The following is a 21,751-nucleotide window of genomic DNA, read 5'->3' as shown; positions in this document are numbered from 1 at the left end:
AAGAAGCGTTAAGAAACGCAGTTGATGTAGTGGAACGTCTTCGCGATCCAAATCGCGTCCATCCCACGATCCGTTCCGATCTAGCACCAAACGGACGACACCTCCGCGTTCAGCACACGCACAGCTCGATGACGATCTCCGCCTTCTTGATCCATCAAGAGAGACGGGGAAGTAGATGAGTTCTTCGACAGCTTGATGGCGCGTCGGTGGTGGTGGTGATCTATTCCTGCAGGGCTTCGCCTAAGCACCATAGAAATCTGATCTAGAGGAAGAACTACAGACTAGACGAGAGGGTTGCACGTGGCTCTCTTGGGGAGTAGTGGGCCTACCTACTGGGCCCCTCGTACCCTTTCGTCACTCCCGGTACACTGCCGACAATGCCTGAAATTCTTCCGGAATCCAAATATCAACTTCCTATATATAAATCTTCGTTTCAATACCATTTCGGAAACCCTCGTGATGTACAGGATCTCATCCGGGACTCCGAACAAAACTTTAGTAACCATCACCTATAACTCAACTATACCAAAACGTCACCGAACCTTAAGTGTGCAGACCCTGTGGGTTCGAGAACTATGCACACATGACCTGAGACACTCTCCGGTCAATATCCAATAGCGGGACCTGTTTGTCCATATTGGATCCTACATATTCAACGAAGATCTTATCGGTTGAACCTCTATGCCAAGGATTCATATAATCCCGTATACCATTCCCTTTGTCCTTCGGTATGTTACTTGCCCGAGATTTGATCGTCGGTATCTCTATACCTATTTCAATCTCGTTATTGGAAAGTCTCTTTACTCGTTCTGTAATACAAGATCCCGTGACTCACTGTTTAGTCACACTGCTTGCAAGGCTTATATGTGATGTTGTATTACCGAGTGGGCCCCGAGATACCTCTCCATCACACGAAGTGACAAATCCTAGTTTTGATCCATGCTAACTCAACGGACACCTTCAGAGATGCCTGTAGAGTACCTTTATAGTCACGCAGTAACGTTGCGACATTTCACTAGTAGAAAACAAGGCTATCGTTCGGCCCTGGCCAGCCCATTAGTCCCGGTTCTTCAAGAACCGGGACCAATGGGGGGTATTAGACCCGGTTCGTGAGCCCAGGGGGCCGGTCGGGGCCTCGTGGGCATTGTTCCCGGTTCGTGTAGAACCATTTGTCCCAGTTTGAGCCACGAACCGGGACCAATGGTCCTCGCTGCTGGCCCACAATCATTGGTCCCGGTTCGTGGCTTGAACCGGGACAGAAGGGTTGGCTTTAGTCCCGGTTCATGCCACGAACCGGGACAAATAACTTGCCTACATATACCCACCGCCGTGGCAGAGCACTCCGCAATGCTCTTTTTTTGTCAAGCCGGCGAGGGGAGGGCATTTGGGTGCTCTAGTTCACCTCCTATGCACATGAGGTGTTCGATGAAATGCCCGAGCCACACTAGTTAAGCTTTCTCCTCTCGAAACTCGACCTCCGTGCTCCATTTTCAACGAGATTTGTCTAGATTTAGCGGTCCGTAACGCCCCGTCCCCGCCCCGTCTTCACCGTCGTCGATCGCCTGCGCCGATCTCGTCGCCGGCACCACCGTGGTGAGCCTCTTGTTCTTATCTTCTTTATGAAAGAAAAAATTCTGACTTCAGATAGATACTTGTCTAATTTTCTTACTTTTATTATTCCTTGTTATTATATAGTGCGATGGTTTTGGTATTCGCCCCCGTCGGCCCTCGTCATGTCTACGATTCAGATGTGGTATATATTATCTTTTCATAACTATTTGGTTCATTTATTGTTTATGAAAATTATGCCGACCAATGTGACATAGATTTTATTTATCTAGGAGGTTGTTGAACCAGAAATTCCAACCGACCCTATTGTCGAGAGGTTAAATTTAGTTGAAGAAGAAAATAATTACTTGAAGGAAAAAATAAGAAAAATTGAGGAGGAGAAAATGATATTGGAGTGGCATGTTGCGGATGTCGTCGATGATCACAAGATTAAGATGGATGCAATGCGGTTGAAGATTAAAAAGATTAGAAAATATGCCATTCATACCGAGGCTTGGTATCATTATATAGTTGGATCAGTTGTTACCTTGGTTGCGGTTATGATCACATTTGTTTTTTGCATTGAAATGTTTTACATAATTTCAATGTATGGTTTAATTAGATGCTCTGGAGAGCTATATGTTGTTCAATGAGAACTATGTATGTACTTTGGTTTTAATGCTCAGGAGAACTATGTATGTACTTTGGTTTCAGAGTTCATTTCAAATGCTTTTCAACTTCATGGTCTTACAGCTTTGAATGGTGCATTTTGAACATAGAAAAACAAGGGAGTTCAAATAAGTTCAAAAAAATTGAAATCCCTTTGTAACAAACGAGTTTCCGTATGAAACCCTCATACTTCGAAGGAGATTATCTGTTTTGTACACGAAGTGCATCTAGTTTTTGTCGTAAGCCTCTCTACTTTCTTGCACATGCTATATGGGTGAAATTATGATACCATGCCAACTTGGACCCTTTTGAGAGTTCATTTCAAATGCTTTTCAATTTCATGGTCTTATAGCTCAAAATAATCAGTAAATGCATGAAAAATAACAAATGAAGTCAGAAAGGGTTGTAAATTGATGATGTGGCTTTGAATGGTGCATTTTGAACACAGAAAAACAAGGGGGTTCAAATAAGTTCAAAAAAATTGAAATCCCTTTGTAACAGACGAGTTTTCGTATGAAACCCTGATACTTCGAAGGAGATTGTCTGTTTTGTACATGAAGTGCATCCAGTTTTTGCCGTAAGACTCTCTATTTCTTGCACATGCTATGTGGGTGAAATGATGATACCATGCCAACCTGGAACCTTTTCAGAGTTCATTTCAAATGCTTTTCAATTTCATGGTCTTATAGCACAAAATAATCGGTAAATGCATGAAAAATATCAAATGCAGTCGGAAAGGGTTGTAAATTGATGATGTGGCTTTGAATGGTGCATTTTGAACACAGAAAAACAAGGGGGTTCAAATAAGTTCAAAAAAATTGAAATCCCTTTGTAACAGACGAGTTTCCGTATGAAACCCTGATACTTCGAAGGAGATTGTAAGTTTTGTACACGAAGTGCATCCAGTTTTTGCCGTAAGCCTCTCTACTTTCTTGCACATGATATGTGGGTGAAATGATGATACCATGCCAAGTTGGAACCTTTTCAGAGTTCATTTCAAATGCTTTTCAATTTCATGGTCTTATAGCTCAAAATAATCAGTAAACGCATGAAAAATAACAAATGTTGTCAGAAAGGGTCGTAAATTGATGATGTGGCTTTGAATGGTGCATTTTGAACATAGAAAAAAAGGGGGTTCGAATAAGTTCAACAAAAATGAAATCCCTTTGTAACACACAAGTTTCCGAATGAAACCCTGATACTTCAAAAGAGATTGTCCGTTTTGTACACGAAGTGTATCCTGTTTTTGCTGTAAGCCTCTCTACTTTATTGCACATGCTATGTGGGTGAAATGATGATACCATGCCAACTTGGAACCTATTCAAGAGTTCCTTTCAAATGCTTTTCAATTTCATGGTCTTATAGCTCAAAATAATCAGTAAACGCATGAAAAATAACAAATGAAGTCAGAAAGGGTTGTAAATTGATGATGTGGCTTTGAATGGTGCATTTTGAACATAGAAAAACAAGGGGGTTCAAATAAGTTCAAAAAAATTGAAATCCCTTTGTAACACACGAGTTTCCGTATGAAACGCTGATACTTCGAAGGAGATTGTCTGTTTTGTACACGAAGTGCATCCAGTTTTTGTCGTAAGCCTCTCTACTTTCTTGCACATGATATGTGGGTGAAATGATGATACCATGCCAACTTGGAACCTTTTCAGAGTTCATTTCAAATGCTTTTCAATTTCATGGTCTTATAGCTCAAAATAATCAGTAAATGCATGAAAAATAACAAATGAAGTCAGAAAGGGTTTTAAATTGATGATGTGGCTTTGAATGGTGCATTTTGAACACAGAAAAAAGGGGGTTCGAATAAGTTCAACAAAAATGAAATCCCTTTATAACAGACAAGTTTCCGTACGAAACCCTGATACTTCAAAAGAGATTGTCTGTTTTGTACATGAAGTGTATCCAGTTTTTGCGGTAAGCCTCTCTACTTTCTTGCACATGCTATATGGGTGAAATGATGATACCATGCCAACTTGGAACCTATTCAAGAGTTCATTTCAAATGCTTTTCAATTTCATGGTCTTATAGCTCAAAATAATCAGTAAATGCATGAAAAATAACAAATGAAGTCAGAAAGGGTTGTAAATTTATGATGTGGCTTTGAATGGTGCATTTTGAACACAGAAAAACAAGGGGGGTTCAAATAAGTTCAACAAAAATGAAATCCCTTTGTAACAGACGTGTTTCCGTATGAAACCGTGATACTTCGAAGGAGGTTGTCCGTTTTGTACACGAAGTGCATCCAGTTTTTGCCGTCAGCCTCTCTACTTTCTTGCACATGCTATGTGGGTGAAATGATGATACCATGCCAACTTGGAACCTTTTCAGAGTTCATTTCAAATGCTTTTCAATTTCATGGTCTTATAACTCAAAATAATCAGTAAATGCATGAAAAATAACAAATGAAGTCAGAAAGGGTTGTAAATTGATGATGTGGCTTTGAATGGTGCATTTTGAACACAGAAAAACAAGGGGGTTCAAATAAGTTCAAAAAAATTGAAATCCCTTTGTAACAGACGAGCTTCCGTATGAAACCCTGATACTTCGAAGGAGATTGTCCGTTTTGTACACGAAGTGCATCTAGTTTTTGCCGTAAGACTCTCTACTTTCTTGCACATGCTATGTGGGTGAAATGATGATACCATGCCAACCTTAAACCTTTTCAGAGTTCATTTCAAATGCTTTTCAATTTCATGGTCTTGTAGCACAAAATAATCAGTAAATGCATGAAAAATAACAAATGAAGTCAGAAAGGGTTGTAAATTGATGATGTGGCTTTGAATGGTGCATTTTGAACACAGAAAAACAAGGGGGTTCAAATAAGTTCAAAAAAAATTGAAATCCCTTTGTAACAGACGAGTTTCCGTATGAAACCCTGATACTTCGAAGGAGATTGTCTGTTTTGTACACGAAGTGCATCCAGTTTTTGTCGTAAGCCTCTCCACTTTCTTGCACATGATATGTGGGTGAGATGATAATACCATGCCAACTTGGAACCTTTTCAGAGTTCATTTCAAATGCTTTTCAATTTCATGGTCTTATAGCTCAAAATAATCAGTAAATGCATGAAAAATAACAAATGAAGTCAGAAAGGGTTGTAAATTGATGATGTGGCTTTGAATGGTGCATTTTGAACACAGAAAAAAGGGGGTTCGAATAAGTTCAACAAAAATGAAATCCCTTTGTAACAGACAAGTTTCCGTACGAAACCCTCATACTTCAAAAGAGATTGTCCGTTTTGTACACGAAGTGTATCCAGTTTTTGATGTAAGCCTCTCTACTTTCTTGCACATGCTATATGGGTGAAATGATGATACCATGCCAACTTGGAACCTATTCAAGAGTTCATTTCAAATGCTTTTCAATTTCATGGTCTTATAGCTCAAAATAATCAGCAAATGCATGAAAAATAACAAATGAAGTCAGAAAGGGTTGTAAATTTATGATGTGGCTTTGAATGGTGCATTTTGAACACAGAAAAACAAGGGGGTTCAAATAAGTTCAACAAAAATGAAATCCCTTTGTAACAAACGAATTTCTGTATGAAACCGTGATACTTCGAAGGAGGTTGTCTGTTTTGTACACGAAGTGCATCCAGTTTTTGCCGTCAGCCTCTCTACTTTCTTGCACATGCTATGTGGGTGAAATGATGAGACCATGCCAACTTGGAACCTTTTCAGAGTTCATTTCAAATGCTTTTCAATTTCATGGTCTTATAGCTCAAAATAATCAGTAAATGCATGAAAAATAACAAATGAAGTCAGAAAGGGTTGTAAATTGATGATGTGGCTTTGAATGGTGCATTTTTAACACAGAAAAACAAGGGGGTTCAAATAAGTTCAAAAAAATTGAAATCCCTTTGTAACAGACGAGTTTCCGTATGAAACCCTGATACTTCGAAGGAGGTTGTCTGTTTTGTACACGAAGTGCATCCAGTTTTTGTCGTAAGCCTCTCTACTTTCTTGCACATGCTATGCGGGTGAAATTATGATACCATGCCAACTTGGAACCTTTTCAGAGTTCATTTCAAATGCTTTTCAATTTCATGGTGTTATAGCTCAAAATAATCAGCAAATGCATGAAAAATAACAAATGAAGTCAGAAAGGGTTGTAAATTGATGATGTGGCTTTGAATGGTGCATTTTGAACACAGAAAAACAAGGGGGTTCAAATAAGTTCAAAAAAATTGAAATCCCTTTGTAACAGACGAGTTTCCGTATGAAACCCCGATACTTCGAAGGAGATTGTCCGTTTTGTACACGAAGTGCATTCAGTTTTTGCCGTAACACTCTCTACTTTCTTGCACATGCTATGTGGGTGAAATGATGATACCATGCCAACCTGGAACCTTTTCAGAGTTCATTTCAAATGCTTTTCAATTTCATGGTCTTATAGCACAAAATAGTCAGTAAATGCATGAAAAATAACAAATGAAGTCAGAAAGGGTTGTAAATTGATGATGTGGCTTTGAATGGTGCATTTTGAACACAGAAAAACAAGGGGGTTCAAATAAGTTAAAAATAATTGAAATCCCTTTGTAACAGACGAGTTTCCGTATGAAACCCTGATACTTCGAAGCAGATTGTCCGTTTTGTACACGAAGTGCATCCAGTTTTTGCCGTAAGACTCTCTACTTTCTTGCACATGCTATGCGGGTGAAATGATGATACCATGCCAACCTGGAACCTTTTCAGAGTTCATTTCAAATGCTTTTCAATTTCATGGTCTTATAGCTGCAAATAATCAGTAAATGCATGAAAAATAACAAATGAAGTCAGAAAGGGTTGTAAATTGATGATGTGGCTTTGAATGGTGCATTTTGAACACAGAAAAACAAGGGGGTTCAAATAAGTTCAAAAAAATTGAAATCCCTTTGTAACAGACGAGTTTCCGTATGAAACCCTGATACTTCGAAGGGGATTGTCTGTTTTGTACACGAAGTGCATCCAGTTTTTGTCGTAAGCCTCTCTACTTTCTTGCACATGATATGTGGGTGAAATGATGATACCATGCCAACTGGGAACCTTTTCAGAGTTCATTTCAAATGCTTTTCAATTTCATGGTCTTATAACTCAAAGTAATCAGTAAATGCATGAAAAATAACAAATGAAGTCAGAAAGGGTTGTAAATTGATGATGTGGCTTTGAATGGTGCATTTTGAACACAGAAGAAAGGGGGTTCGAATAAGTTCAACAAAAAGGAAATCCCTTTGTAACAGACAAGTTTCCGTACGAAACCCTGATACTTCAAAAGAGATTATCCGTTTTGTACACGAAGTGTATCCAGTCTTTGGTGTAAGCCTCTCTACTTTCTTGCACATGCTATATGGGTGAAATGATGATACCATGCCAACTTGGAACCTTTCCAGAGTTCATTTCAAATGCTTTTCAATTTCATGGTCTTATAGCTCAAAATAATTAGTAAATGCATGAAAAATAACAAATGAAGTCAGAAAGGGTTGTAAATTGATGATGTGGCTTTGAATGGTGCATTTTGAACAAAGAAAAACAAGGGAGTTCAAATAAGTTCAACAAAAATGAAATCCCTTTGTAACAGACGAGTTTCCGTATGAAACCCTGATACTTCGAAGGAGGTTGTCTGTTTTGTACACGAAGTGCATCCAGTTTTTCCCGTAAGCCTCTCTACTTTCTTGTACATGCTGTGTGGGTGAAATGATGATACCATGCCAACTTGGAACCTTTTGAGAGTTCATTTCAAATACTTTTCAATTTCATGGTCTTATAGCTCAAAATAATCAGTAAATGCCTAAAATAACAAATGAAGTCAGAAAGGGTTGTAAATTGATGATGTGGCTTTGAATGGTGCATTTTGAACACAGAAAAACAAGGGGGTTCAAATAAGTTCAAAAAAAATTGAAATCCCTTTGTAACAGACGAGTTTCCGTATGGAACCCTGATACTTCGAAGGAGATTGTCTGTTTTGTAAACGAAGTGCATCCAGTTTTTGTCGTAAGCCTCTCTACTTTCTTGCACATGCTATGCGGGTGAAATTATGATACCATGCCAACTTGGAACCTTTTCAGAGTTCATTTCAAATGCTTTTCAATTTCATGGTCTTATAGCTCAAAATAATCAGCAAATGCATGAAAAATAACAAATGATGTCAGAAAGGGTTGTAAATTGATGATGTGGCTTTGAATGGTGCATTTTGACCACAGAAAAACAAGGGGGTTCAAATAACTTCAAAAAAATTGAAATCCCTTTGTAACAGACGAGTTTCCGTATGAAACCCTAATACTTGGAAGGAGATTCTCTGTTTTGTACACGAAGTGCATCCAGTTTTTGTTGTAAGCCTCTCTACTTTCTTGCACATGATATGTGGGTGAAATGATGATACCATGCCAACTTGGAACCTTTTCAGAGTTCATTTCAAATGCTTTTCAATTTCATGGTCTTATAGCTCAAAATAATCAGTAAATGCATGAAAAATAACAAATGAAGTCAGAAAGGGTTGTAAATTGATGATGTGGCTTTGAATGGTGCATTTTGAACACAGAAAAAGGGGGTTCGAATAAGTTCAACAAAAATGAAATCCCTTTGTAACAGACAAGTTTCCGTACGAAACCCTCATACTTCAAAAGAGATTGTCCGTTTTGTACACGAAGTGTATCCAGTTTTTGCTGTAAGCCTCTCTAATTTCTTGCACATGCTATATGGGTGAAATGATGATACCATGCCGACTTGGAACCTATTCAAGAGTTCATTTCAAATGGTTTTCAATTTCATGGTCTTATAGCTCAAAATAATCAGTAAATGCATGAAAAATAACAAATGAAGTCAGAAAGGGTTGTAAATTGATGATGTGGCTTTGAATGGTGCATTTTTAACACAGAAAAACAAGGGGGTTCAAATAAGTTCAACAAAAATGAAATCCCTTTGTAACACACGAGTTTCCGTATGAAACCGTGATACTTCGAAGGAGGTTGTCTGTTTTGTACATGAAGTGCATCCAGTTTTTGCCGTTAGCCTCTCTACTTTCTTGCACATGCTATGCGGGTGAAATGATGATACCATGCCAACTTGGAACCTTTTCAGAGTTCATTTCAAATGCTTTTCAATTTCATGGTCTTATAGCTGAAAATAATCAGTAAATGCATGAAAAATAACAAATGAAGTCAGAAAGGGTTGTAAATTGATGATGTGGCTTTGAATGGTGCATTTTGAACACAGAAAAACAAGGGGGTTCAAATAAGTTTAAAAAAATTGAAATCCCTTTGTAACAGACGAGTTTCCGTATGAAACCCTGATACTTCGAAGGAGATTGTAAGTTTTGTACACGAAGTGCATCCAGTTTTTGCCGTAAGCCTCTCTACTTTCTTGCACATGCTATGTGGGTGAAATTATGATACCATGCCAACTTGGAACCTTTTCAGAGTTCATTTCAAATGCTTTTCAATTTCATGGTCTTATAGCTCAAAATAATCAGTAAATGCATGAAAAATAACAAATGAAGTCAGAAAGGGTTGTAAATTGATGATGTGGCTTTGAGTGGTACATTTTGAACACAGAAAAACAAGGGGGATTCTAATAAGTTAAAAAAATTGAAATCCCTTTGTAATAGACGAGTTTCCGTATGAAACCCTCATACTTCGAAGGAGATTGTCTGTTTTGTACCCGAAGTGCATCCAATTTTTGCCGTTAGCCTCTCTACTTTCTTGCACATGCTATGTGGGTGAAATGATGATACCATGCCAACTTGGAACCTTTTCAGAGTGCATTTCAAATGCTTTTCAATTTCATGGTCTTATAGCAAAAAATAATCGGTAAATGCATGAAAAATAACAAATGAAGTCAGAAAGGGTTGTAAATTGATGATGTGGCTTTGAATGGTGCATTTCGAACACAGAAAAACAAGGGGGTTCAAATAAGTTCAAAAAAAAATTGAAATCCCTTTGTAACAGACGAGTTTCCGTATGAAACCCCGAAACTTCGAAGGATATTGTCTGTTCTGTACACAAAGTGCATCCAGTTTTTGCCGTAAGTCTCTCTACTTTCTTGCACATGCTATGTGGGTGAAATGATGATACCATGCCAACTTGGAACCTTTTCAGAGTTCATTTCAAATGCTTTTCAATTTCATGGTCTTATAGCTCAAAATAATCAGTAAATGCATGAAAAATAACAAATGAAGTCAGAAAGGGTTGTAAATTGATGATGTGGCTTTGAATGGTGCATTTTGAACACAATAAAACAAGGGGGTTCGAATAAGTTCAACAAAAATGAAATCCCTTTGTAACAGACAAGTTTCCGTATGAAACCCTGATACTTCAAAAGAGATTGTCCGTTTTGTACATGAAGTGCATCCAGTTTTTGCCGTAAGCCTCTCTGCTTCCTTACACATGCTATGTGGGTGAAATGATGATACCATGCCAACTTGGAACCTTTTCAGAGTTCATTTCAAATGCTTTTCAATTTCATGGTCTTATAGCTCAAAATAATCAGTAAATGCATGAAAAATAACAAATGAAGTCAGAAAGGGTTGTAAATTGATGATGTGGCTTTGAATGGTGTATTTTGAACATAGAAAAACAAGGGGGTTCAAATAAGTTCAACAAAAATGAAATCCCTTTGTAACAGACGAGTTTTCGTATGAAACCGTGATACTTCGAAGGAGATTGTGTGTTTTGTACACGAAGTGGATACAATTTTTGCCGTAAGCCTGTCTACTTTCTTGCACATGCTATGTGGGTGAAATGATGATACCATGCCAACTTGGAACCTTTTCAGAGTTCATTTCAAATGCTTTTCAATTTCATGGTCTTATAGCTCAAAATAATCAGTAAATGCATGAAAAATAACAAATGAAGTGAGAAACAAAATAATATAAACTTTAATAAAATAGATAAGTAGAAACAAAAAAACTTTAATAACATAAAAAAAATTTGAAACTAAAATTATCGAAGTATTTTGTGTTCAAAACATTATAAGCAACTTCTAGTATTATTGAAACTAAAATTATATAAAATTCATGCAACTAAAATTATCAAAGTATTTTCTCTTCAAAATCATTAAACCCAAAATAATTTTCATAAAGAACTTTTTTTGTTAGAAACTTTAATAACAAAAAGAATTATCATAAAATAAAATTAATAAGTAATTATATACAAAATAAAATAAATTAAATAAGTATTTTGTTGTAAGTAGAAACAAACAAAATAAATAAAGCAAAAAAGAAAAAAAAACTGGGAAAAAATAAAAAATTTGCTACCAACTAGGCCACCATGGCCTGAATACGACTAGAAACCCATCCATGGGCCAGGATTCAGGCCCGCAGGAGGCCCAGAAGGCCCATCAGGCAAAGCAGTAGCAAGTTGGACCGAAAGCCTTTAGTGGAGAGGAGCTCGAGAGGGTGCGGCAGTGGGGCTTATAGACCACTGCATGCCCCTCTCAACTAGCGAGGTGGGACTAAACTTTGGCCGCGACGCGGGCAGCACACGGGCCTTTGGTCCTAGTTGGTGGCACCAACCGGGACTAAAGGGGGTGCATTGGTACCGGTTCGTGGCACCAACCGGGACCAAAGGCCGCCGCTTCCCGCCCTTTCGGCTGCTGAAAAGTGACCTTTAGTCCCGGTTGGTGCCACCAACCGAGACCAAAGGTCGTCGCTTCCCACCCTTTGGGCTGCTGAAAAGTGACTTTGGTCCCGGTTGGTGGCACCAACCGGGACTAAAGGGGGGCATTGGTACCGGTTGGTGCCACGAACCGGTACTAATGCCTTGGGTATATAAGAAACACTTAGCAGTTTCTGCAAAAATCACTTCTTCTTCGCCCCGACGCCCCCACGCTGCTCCTCGTCGCCGTCGCCGCCGAGCCCTGCCCCAACGCCGTCGCGTGCGCCCTCGCCCGACACCGTCGCCGCTCGCCGCCCTGCCCCGACGCCGTCGCCCGCGCCCTCGCCCGACGCCGTCGCCCGCGCCCTCGCCCGACGCCGTCGCCGCTCGCCGCCCTGCCCCGACGCCGTCGCCGTCGCGCCGCTCGCCGCTCTGCCTCGACGCCGCCGCCCTGCCCCGACGCGTGCCGCCCCATCCCTGCCCCGACGCCGTCGCCGTTGCCACTCGCCGCCCTGCCCCGACCCCGCGCCCCTGCCCCTCCTCACCTTGGTCCGGCGGCGCCCTCCCCTGTTTGTTTTCAGATTATATGTAGATGTTTTTTTTTCTTCAGATTATATGTATATGATTTTTTTATAGAATATGATGTTTTTTCTTTTTTATAAAAATGTATATATGTTTGTATGTTCTTTGTGTATATATGTTCATATATGCAAAAGTTCGATTTAGTACATTTTAGGTTAGTTTAATTTTTAGAAATGTTTTAAATATCTCGCTAGGAAAGGAAGAAGAAGAAAAAGAATGAGAGGAGAAAAAAGAAAATAAGAAGAGGAAGAAAGGAGAAGAAGAGGAGAAATAAATAAGAAGAGGAAAAAAGAAGAAAAAGAAGAGGGGAAGAAGAAAGGAATAGAGGAGAAAGAAGAAAAAAAATAGAAAATATCCTTTCTTCTTCTCCTTTTTTTCTCCTTTTTTTTCTTCGATTGCTTCTATTCTATTCCTTTCTCCTTCTCCTCTTTTTATTTCTTCTTTTGTCTTCTTATTTTTTATCGGGTATGTCGTTGTCGATATACCCCCTCCCGATCGAACTTCAACACGAGGGGGGGGGGGTACCGATATACCCCCTCCCCGATAACATTAGTTTCCTATGTATATGTATGTTGCGTCGTTGTCGGTATAACCCCCTCCGAGATAACTTCGACATGAGGGGCAGTCGATATATATACCCACTCTCGACCGTGATAACTTATACCACGGGAGCACCCCCCTCGGCCCTCTCGCTCGACCAGAACTCTCGAGGACACCGAAACCCTAGAGAAAAAACGAGGTTGGTCTCCTACCCCCTCCCGCCGCGCCCCTACCCGACAAACTCTCTCGAGGCCGCCCAAATTTACCAAGTTAAAAGAGCGTTGTCGTCGAGGCCACCCCAAACCCTTGAAGCATTGTCTAGGCCACCCCAAACCCTAGAGAAGCAGCGTCGAGGCCACTAACATGATTCCTTATTGTGATTAGCTAGCTAACATGGCAAGCCGATTGAACCCATCCGGACAAGGGATGCATTTTGTGCTCAGTGTGGGGTTCTTGTTAGGGACAAGATCCCGATCAGTATCCAGCAATGGTTAAAGCCAAAGAAGGAAGACCTTGATGTGCCGACGTCTTATGTCTCCGATATGCAGAAAGAAGATGTTTGAACAACGCTTAAGGAAAATTTCACCCTATCGCCAGAGGAGGATCCAGAGAAGCCAGTTAAAGAGGAATTGATCAAGTCTCATGCTCTTAAGAAGATGGCAGAACTATTCAGGAGGTGGAAGAATGAGCTGAAAACATTTTTCGACAAAGAAGAGACACCAGAATTCACCGGCCGGTTTGAGAAGATCAGATATCAATGGCCTGCATTTGTGGCCCACAAGACATCGGAAAAGAGTAAGAAGATGTCAGCCACAAACAAGAAAAATGCTGTAAAGAAGAAGCATCACCATCACACGGGGTCAGGTGGTTACCTCAAAGCCCGACCTTTGTGGGACAAGGCTGAGAATGACCTGATTGCTAAAGGGGTCGAACCAGAGACATTGAGATGGCCAGACCGTTGCCGGACTTGGTTCTTCGGGGTTGGCGGAACCTTGGACCCTGTATCAGGGAAGTGCGTTTGGACGGAAGAGCAACTGCGAATACCCGTCACGAAGCTTCGACACTATATCGCCGCAGCACAGGAAGGGACGTTCGTTCCAGACAGAGAGAAGGACGAGCTCACAATGGCCCTCGGGAATCCTGAGCACCCTGGACGGACACGAGGCACGCCAGGCTCCCTTCCGTGGAACGCTGGGTTTCCGGACGCAGGGGGTTACAAAACACAGGAGAGGAGGAAGAAAGTGGAGCATAGCCAACTGCAGGCGCTGCACGAAAGGGTACAAGGGCTAGAGGAACGAGAAGCAGATCACAGCAAACGACCTGCCGAAGCTTCCCCTGAAGCTACCCCGCCATCTCAGCGGAGAAGCAGCATGGCTTCCACCGAGAAAACTCAGCAGCTGGAGCCTGTCTTCACGGGCTACCCCATGGATGCTATCACAGAGTCTCAACATTGCCACCTTATGACGCGATGGATGACATTTAAAGTCAAGGCGACTGTTGGCTCTGTTATACCTAATGAACCTGGCTCAACCTACCATGGCCAGCCGATTCCAGAAGGATATGCTAGGGTGATGGTGGATCAAATAACGGACGGATTTGAGGACCTTGAGCTTGACCACCCTACGGGTGAAGGGGAGATTCAGCTAGGTTCTTCTCTGAAGACTCCATGCCTATGGCGGAAGGAGCTCATCAACCTTCCGAACTAGACGCCTCCGCCTCCTCCTCCTCCTCCGGTGAGTCAGGGCACTCCGCCTCCTCCTCAGCCTCCTCCGCCGAGTGATCAAGGCACTCAGCCTCCTTCTCCGGCGCGTGGCGGCACTCCGCCTCCTTCTCCGCCTGCACCGGCGCGCCCAAACAGCCAGCTGCCTCCTCCTTCTCCGCCTCGTCAACAAGGGCGGAAGAGACCCGCTGCTGCTCCGGCTCCTCCGGTGCGTCGTCCTTCTCCTTCGCCTCATAAGAAAGGAAAGACAGCCGCTGCCGCTCCGTCTGCTCCGGCGTCTAGTAGTACAGCCAGAGGCAGGCAATACAGATACAGTCCTTCTCTAACGACTCCAGAGAAGTTACCATACGAGAGGAGCCAGGAGGAAATCACGAAAATTGTGGAAGCCGAAGTGAAGAACTTCTTTGAAGGGGTGAAAGCAAAAAAACATCCACCTTCGGAGGAGAAGATAGATCCGGTAAAAGCGAAGCCTACTCTGGCTGCCCTGAAGAAACCACCAAAGTCTTCGGCGAAAGGAAACTATGAGCGCATTATTAGAAAGTCATTTATCAGAGCGGAGCAGTCGGGAAGTACTGTCAGTGATCAAAGGTTAGCAAAACTACGAGTTGGGAGAAAAGTTGCCCAGCTCGGCGAACAAGCGAACCAATCGTTCCCCCCGCTCCAGGTGTCTAGTGTCGTCGCGAATCATCCGGGCGGGATTGTGCCCGGTTATAACGATCCTGGAGATTACCTGCCCGACGATGCACATTTTGATTTCTTGGAGGTGGACGAACACAGATACGTGTACGGGAAGCCCCTCGTCAAAGATGAAAAATCTCTAACAACGATGATGCGAAGATTCCATGATTGGTATATGAAAACCTGCAGAGAGTCAGAGGGGAGGAATATTTTGACGCTCAGAGTTAAAGAGGAGCATGACCTCGTTGGAATTAATCTGTTGAATTTTCCATTTGAGGAGTTCTTCGAGTTTTCAATCTAAAGGCCCCCGATAAGTCAATTATCACTTGCTACTGCCTGTAAGTAGTACTACTTCTGTCATTAAGTCTCTATATATAGGTCAGCTTTTTCATTGCATGTATGTTTAATTATTCTCACTATATTATGCAGATTGAAGATCGCCGAATTGAAGAAAAGACAAATCGGTGATATTGGGTTCATTAACACAAATCTCATAGATGCATATATGGTTAAATTTCAGGCCAAAGATACCGAGGCCAAGCTGCTACAATCGTTTAGATTAAATCAAAACAAAGCTATAATACACTTCCCTTACAACTTCGAGTGAGTGTTACTGTCTTGTGCATATTCGGTTTCCCTTATTAGTCGAGGTTATAGTAATGTAATTGATGAGTTATGTATGCGTGCGCAGGTTCCACTATATTCTCCTAGAGATTACGCTTGAGCAGGGACTAGTAACCGTCTTAGACTCGAGATGAAAAGATCGCAAGAAGTACGCGGACATGACTGAAATTCTAGAGAAGTAAGTTAAATCTATCATTATCGCACCATATCGGCAACTTCAATTTGTTCATTTCCTGATATCAAGTAATTGTTTTCTTTGTCTGGCACGGTTTGGAGTAAATTCACCTCAAAAACTCCGGGACTGCCAAAGAAGGTGCAGTTTAGACACCCGAAAGTAAGTACTATAGTAGCATATATGTTCCACGCATCAACTAGTGATTCAAGCGCTAGTTTCATCAATACCATTTAGCATGCTTGCTAATTATCAGTTTGATTGACCTCTATTTCTTGTAAAGTGGTTGTGGTAGGAAGAAGGGACTAATTACTGTGGATACTACATTTGCGAGGCCATCCGCCACACGACCTGTGAGCGGGGCTACTCCGAGAAACAATATGAAGTGCGTAAAAAATTATATTCACAATTTTATTTTATTACCATCATTTGTGTTCAGTTTCATTTATTCATATATATGTATTGACCCCCTTCTTCAAATTAGATATTTCGGATGCGAGATGAACTCCTAGCACCAGATCGTATGCGAGGAATTCAAGAGGAATTGGCGGCATTCTTTCTTGACCACGTGATCGCTAAAGACGGAGAATACTATGTGGACCCTGCAAGGTTCAATTTTAATTAGGAGATTATATTGTAAAATATACTTATATTGTATATATGTAGCCAGTAGCGTCGGATAGATATACGAGAACTTGTTGTTCGACTAATCTCTCAGAGAAGGAGAGGTGGTCGATATCACTTCTCTTTGTATGCATCTGTTCATGACGATCTTCTGTTTCCTTTATTTGCTTAACTAGCTAGCGTGTCTAGTCCTCTCTATACGTATAGTACGTAGCGTCGACCAAGCACGGAGATAAGAAAGGACACTTCTCTCTATTAATTAGCATGCTAACATAATATATGAAACACCTAAATTAACCCCCCAAAACCCCCAAACCCTCCCCCCCTTTCAAAAAAAACAAAAACCCCAGCACCTGGGATGTTGACGCGTGGATGCCTATTGGTCCCAGTTGGTGCCACCAACCGGGACCAAAGGGCCTCCTGCCTAGGCTCGCCGCACCGGCCACGTGGAGGCCCATCTGTCCCGGTTTATGCAAGAACTGGGACTAACGGTTTAGGGCATTAGTACCGACACTTTAGTCCCGGTTCAAAAACCGGGACAAATGGCCCTCACAAACCGGGACAATAGGTCCTTTTTCTACTAGTGTTTGATACACACAAGGCACTCCTCCGGTGCCAGTGAGTTACATGATCTCATAGTCATAGGAATGAATACTTGACATGCAGAAAACAATAGCACAAAATGACACTACGTTAGTGGGTCTTGTCCATCACATCATTCTTCTAATGATGTGATCCCGTCATCAAGTGACCACACTTGTCTATGGCTAGGAAACCTTAACCATCCTTGATCAACAGGCTAGTCAACTAGAGACTCACTAGGGACATAGTTTTGTCTATATATCCACACATGCATTTATGTTTCCATTCAATACAGTTATAGCAGGGATAATAAACGATTATCTTGAAACATGAAATATAGTAATAACTATTTTATTATTGCCTCTAGGGCATATTTCCATCACAAGAATCTTTTCTAGCGCCTTTGCTGGGGAATGAAGCGCCTTTGGTAAGCAGAATTTGGTAAGGGAAAACTTATATTACGTGCTGAAATTTACCGTTACTTGTCACTATGGAAAGTAGTCCTTTGAGGGGTTTGTTCGGGGTATCTTCACCTTGTCCGGGAACACCAAGAGTTGACCCTCAACTTGTTGAACCTTCTGAAAATGTTTATTATGAAACTTGTTCGGGTATGATCGAGAAACTGCTAGCTAATCCTTGTGCAGGAGATGGAATAAAACATCCCGATATGCACCTAATCTATGTGGATGAAGTTTGTGAATTATTTAAGCTTGTAGGTTTATCCGGAGATGAATTCAAGAAGATAGTTTTCCCTTTAACTTTGGGGGGGGGGGAAACACTAACATGGTATAGGCTATGTGATGATATAGGATCTTGGAAGTGGAATCGGTTGCAATTGGAGTTTCATCAAAAAATGTATCCTATGCATCGTGTTCACCGTGATCGGAATTTTATTTATAATTTTTGGCCTCGTGAAGGATAAAGTATTGCTCTAGCTTCGGGGAGGCTGAAGTCAATGTTATATTCATGCCCCAATCATGAGCTCTCAAGAGAAATTATTATTCTGAATTTTTATGCTTGGCTTTCTCGTAATGATCAAACCATGCTCGATACTTCTTGCTCTGGTTCTTTTATGAAGAAGACTATTGAATTTACGTGGGATCTTTTAAAAATATTTAAATGCAACTCTAAACATTGGGAGGTCGACGAAGGTAAAGAGTGTGGTATAAAACCTAAGTTTTATTGTGTTAAATCTTTTATGAATACCGATTCTTTCAATGATTTTAGCACTAAGTATGGAGTTTAATATGAGATAATAGCCTCACTCCATGAAACCCTTGCTGCTCATGATGATCTTCCTAAAGAGAAATGGTTTAAATACCATCCATCTATTAAATAAAAAAATGAAGAACCAATTAAAGTTGAGGCTGAAACTATCATTTACAATGTTGGCCTAGTTGTGCCTACTACTTATATTGAGAAACCACCTTTCGCTGTTAGGATAAAGGAACATGCTAAAGCTTCAAACGTGGTTAACAAAAGTTATGCTAGAATGATACGTCTCCAACGTATCTATAATTTATGAAGTATTCATGCCATCTTTACAACAATTTTATATGATTTTATTAGAACTAACCCGGACTGACGCTGTTTTTAGCAGAACTACCATGGTGTCATTTTTGTAAAGAAATAAAAGTTCTCGGAATGGGCTGAAAATTTATGGAGAATATTTTTGGAAAATATAAAAAATACTGGAGTGAAGAGCTGGGCCAGGAAGTGAACCACGAGGTCACAAGCCTGCGAGGCGCGACCACCCCCAAAAAGAAACCTAGATCGGGAGTTCCAGAATCGCAAGCCTCCAGAGCCACCAAGAGCCACAAATTTGCCTCTCCCTTGATAACCTACAAGAATGGGAGAGGGTCCTCCATTGCATCACCAATACCAAGGAAGAAGGACGGGCAAGGGACCGCCGCCCGTCGCCACCGCCGACGCATCACCAATACCAAGGAAGAAGGAGGGGCAAGGGACCGCCGCCCGTCGCCACCGCCGACGCCCGTATCCGGTGTTGTGGCCGCCATCGCCTCCATCTCTTCGGGGCTGCATCTCTCCGTCAACAAATCTCTTTTTCTCACCATGATAATGTGTGAGTAATCCTCCTCTAGGCTGAGGGTATGTACTAGTAGCTATGTGTTCAATCTATCTCTCTCGTGTTCTTAAGATGGCACGATCTTGATTTATCGCGAGGTTTATTAATATAGATGAATCATATGGAGTTTTCCCCTCTCTATCTTATTGTGATGAATTTAGTTCTCCCTTTGAAGTTTTCTTATCGGATTGAGTCTTTAAGGATCTGAGAACACTTGATGTATGTCTTGCGATGGGATATCCATGGTGACAATGGGGTGTTCTATTGATCCACTTGATGTATGTTTTGGTGGTCAACTTGCGGGTTCCGTGACCTTGGGAATCTATACTTAGGGGTCGACACATGTTGTTGTCTTGACTCTCCGGTAGAAACTTTGGGGCACTCTTTGAAGTTCTTTGCGTTGGATTGAACATGATGAATCTGAAATTGTGTGATGCATATCGTATAATCAAGCCCATGGGTACTTGTGGTGACATTGGAGTATCTAGGTGACATTAGGGTTTTGGTTGATGTGTATCTTAAGGTGTTATTTTTGTACGAACTCTAGGGCTGTTCGTGACACTTATAGGGATAGCTCATAAGATTGATCGGAAAAGATAACTTTGATGTGGTTTCGTACCCTACAATTATTTCTTTGTTTTTTCTTTGCTATTTGTGACTTTGGAGTGAACTCTTTGTCGCATGTGAGCGATTTATATATGGTTCAACTATGTTAGTATTGTTGGGAGAACTTGCACTAGTGAAAGTATGGACACTAGGTTATAACTTGATTTTCTCAGAGGGTTTGGTTGTTCTATGAAGTCTACTACAAAACCTTCTTGTAGACTCGTGTACGGCCTCCAAGCGCATAGTTTTGTAGGACAATAGAAAGTTTCCCTCAAGTGGATGTCCTAAGGTTTATCAATCCGTGGGAGGTGTAGGATGAAGGTGGTCTCTCTCAAGAAACCCTGCAATCGAATAACAAACAGTCTCTTCTGTCCCCAACACACCCAATACAATGGTAAATTGTATAGGTGGACTAGTTCGACGAAGAGATGGTGATACAAGTGTAATATGGATGGTAGATATAGGTTTATGTAATCTGAAAAAATAAAACAACAAGGTAACAAATAGTAAACAGCGAGCAAAACCTTGTATAAATGCTTGGAAACAAGGCCTAGGGTCCATACTTTCACTATTGCAAGTTCTCCCAACAATACTAACATAGTTGTATCATATATAAATCCCTCACATGCGACAAAGAGTTCACTCCATATAAGAATAGACCTCTTGTTGGCATGCCTATCGTTTCAGTCAAAATAGGAGATCATTGCTATCATGGTTTATGTGATATGGATGCCAGTGTTAGTGCTATCCCTTTTACTTTATATTTGGATATTATGCATGAGATAGCACCTGCTAAGATAGAAGACATAGATGTTACTATTAAACTTGCTAATAGAGACACCATCACACCATTTGGGATTGTTAGAGATGTTGAAGTCTTGTGTGGAAAAGTGAAGTACCCTACTAATTTTCTAGTACTTCACTCAACACAAGATAATCTTTGTCCCATAATATTTGGTAGACCCTTCTTGAACACTCTCAATGCTCAAATAGATTGCAAAAAGGAAACTGTTAGTGTTAATTTGGGTGGTATGTCTCATGAGTTTCATTTCTCCAAGTTTAGTAAGCAACCCCATGATAAAGAATTGCCTAGTAAATATGAAGTATTTGGTCTTGCTTCTATTGACATTCCTCCTACGGGTCCATCAGAACAATATTTGCTAGACCATGAAAATGATATGCATATGTGTGAAAGAAATGAAATAAACAATATGTTCTTTGAGCAAAAACCTATCCTTAAACACAATCTGCTTGTTGAAACTTTAGGAGGTCCTCCTCCACCCAGGGGTGATCTGTGTTTGAATTAAAGCAATTACCTGACACTTTGAAATATGCTTATCTTGATGAAAAGAAGATATATCCTCTTATTATCAGTGCTAACCTTATAGAGCATGAAGAAGAAAGATTGTTAAAAACTTTAAGGAAACACCCGGCTGCTATTTGATATACTCTTGATGATCTTAAGGGCATTAGTCCCACTCTCTGTGAGCACAAGATTAATATGGAACCTGATGCTAAACCCGTTGTTGATCACCAATGAAGACTCAATCTGAAAATGAAAGAAGTGGTCAAAAATGAAATATTAAAGCTTTGGAAGTAGGTATAATTTATCCCATAACTGACAGCACATGTGTAAGTCTCTTTTATTGTGTTCCTAAGAAAGGAGGTATTACTGTTGTTCCTAATGATAAAAATGGACTCATTCCACAAAGAATTGTGACTGGCCATAGAATGGTAATT

The sequence above is a fragment of the Hordeum vulgare genome, chromosome 5H (genome assembly GCF_904849725.1).
Source record: "Hordeum vulgare subsp. vulgare chromosome 5H, MorexV3_pseudomolecules_assembly, whole genome shotgun sequence".
NCBI lineage: Eukaryota > Viridiplantae > Streptophyta > Magnoliopsida > Poales > Poaceae > Hordeum > Hordeum vulgare.
This window is presented reverse-complemented; position numbering follows the sequence as displayed.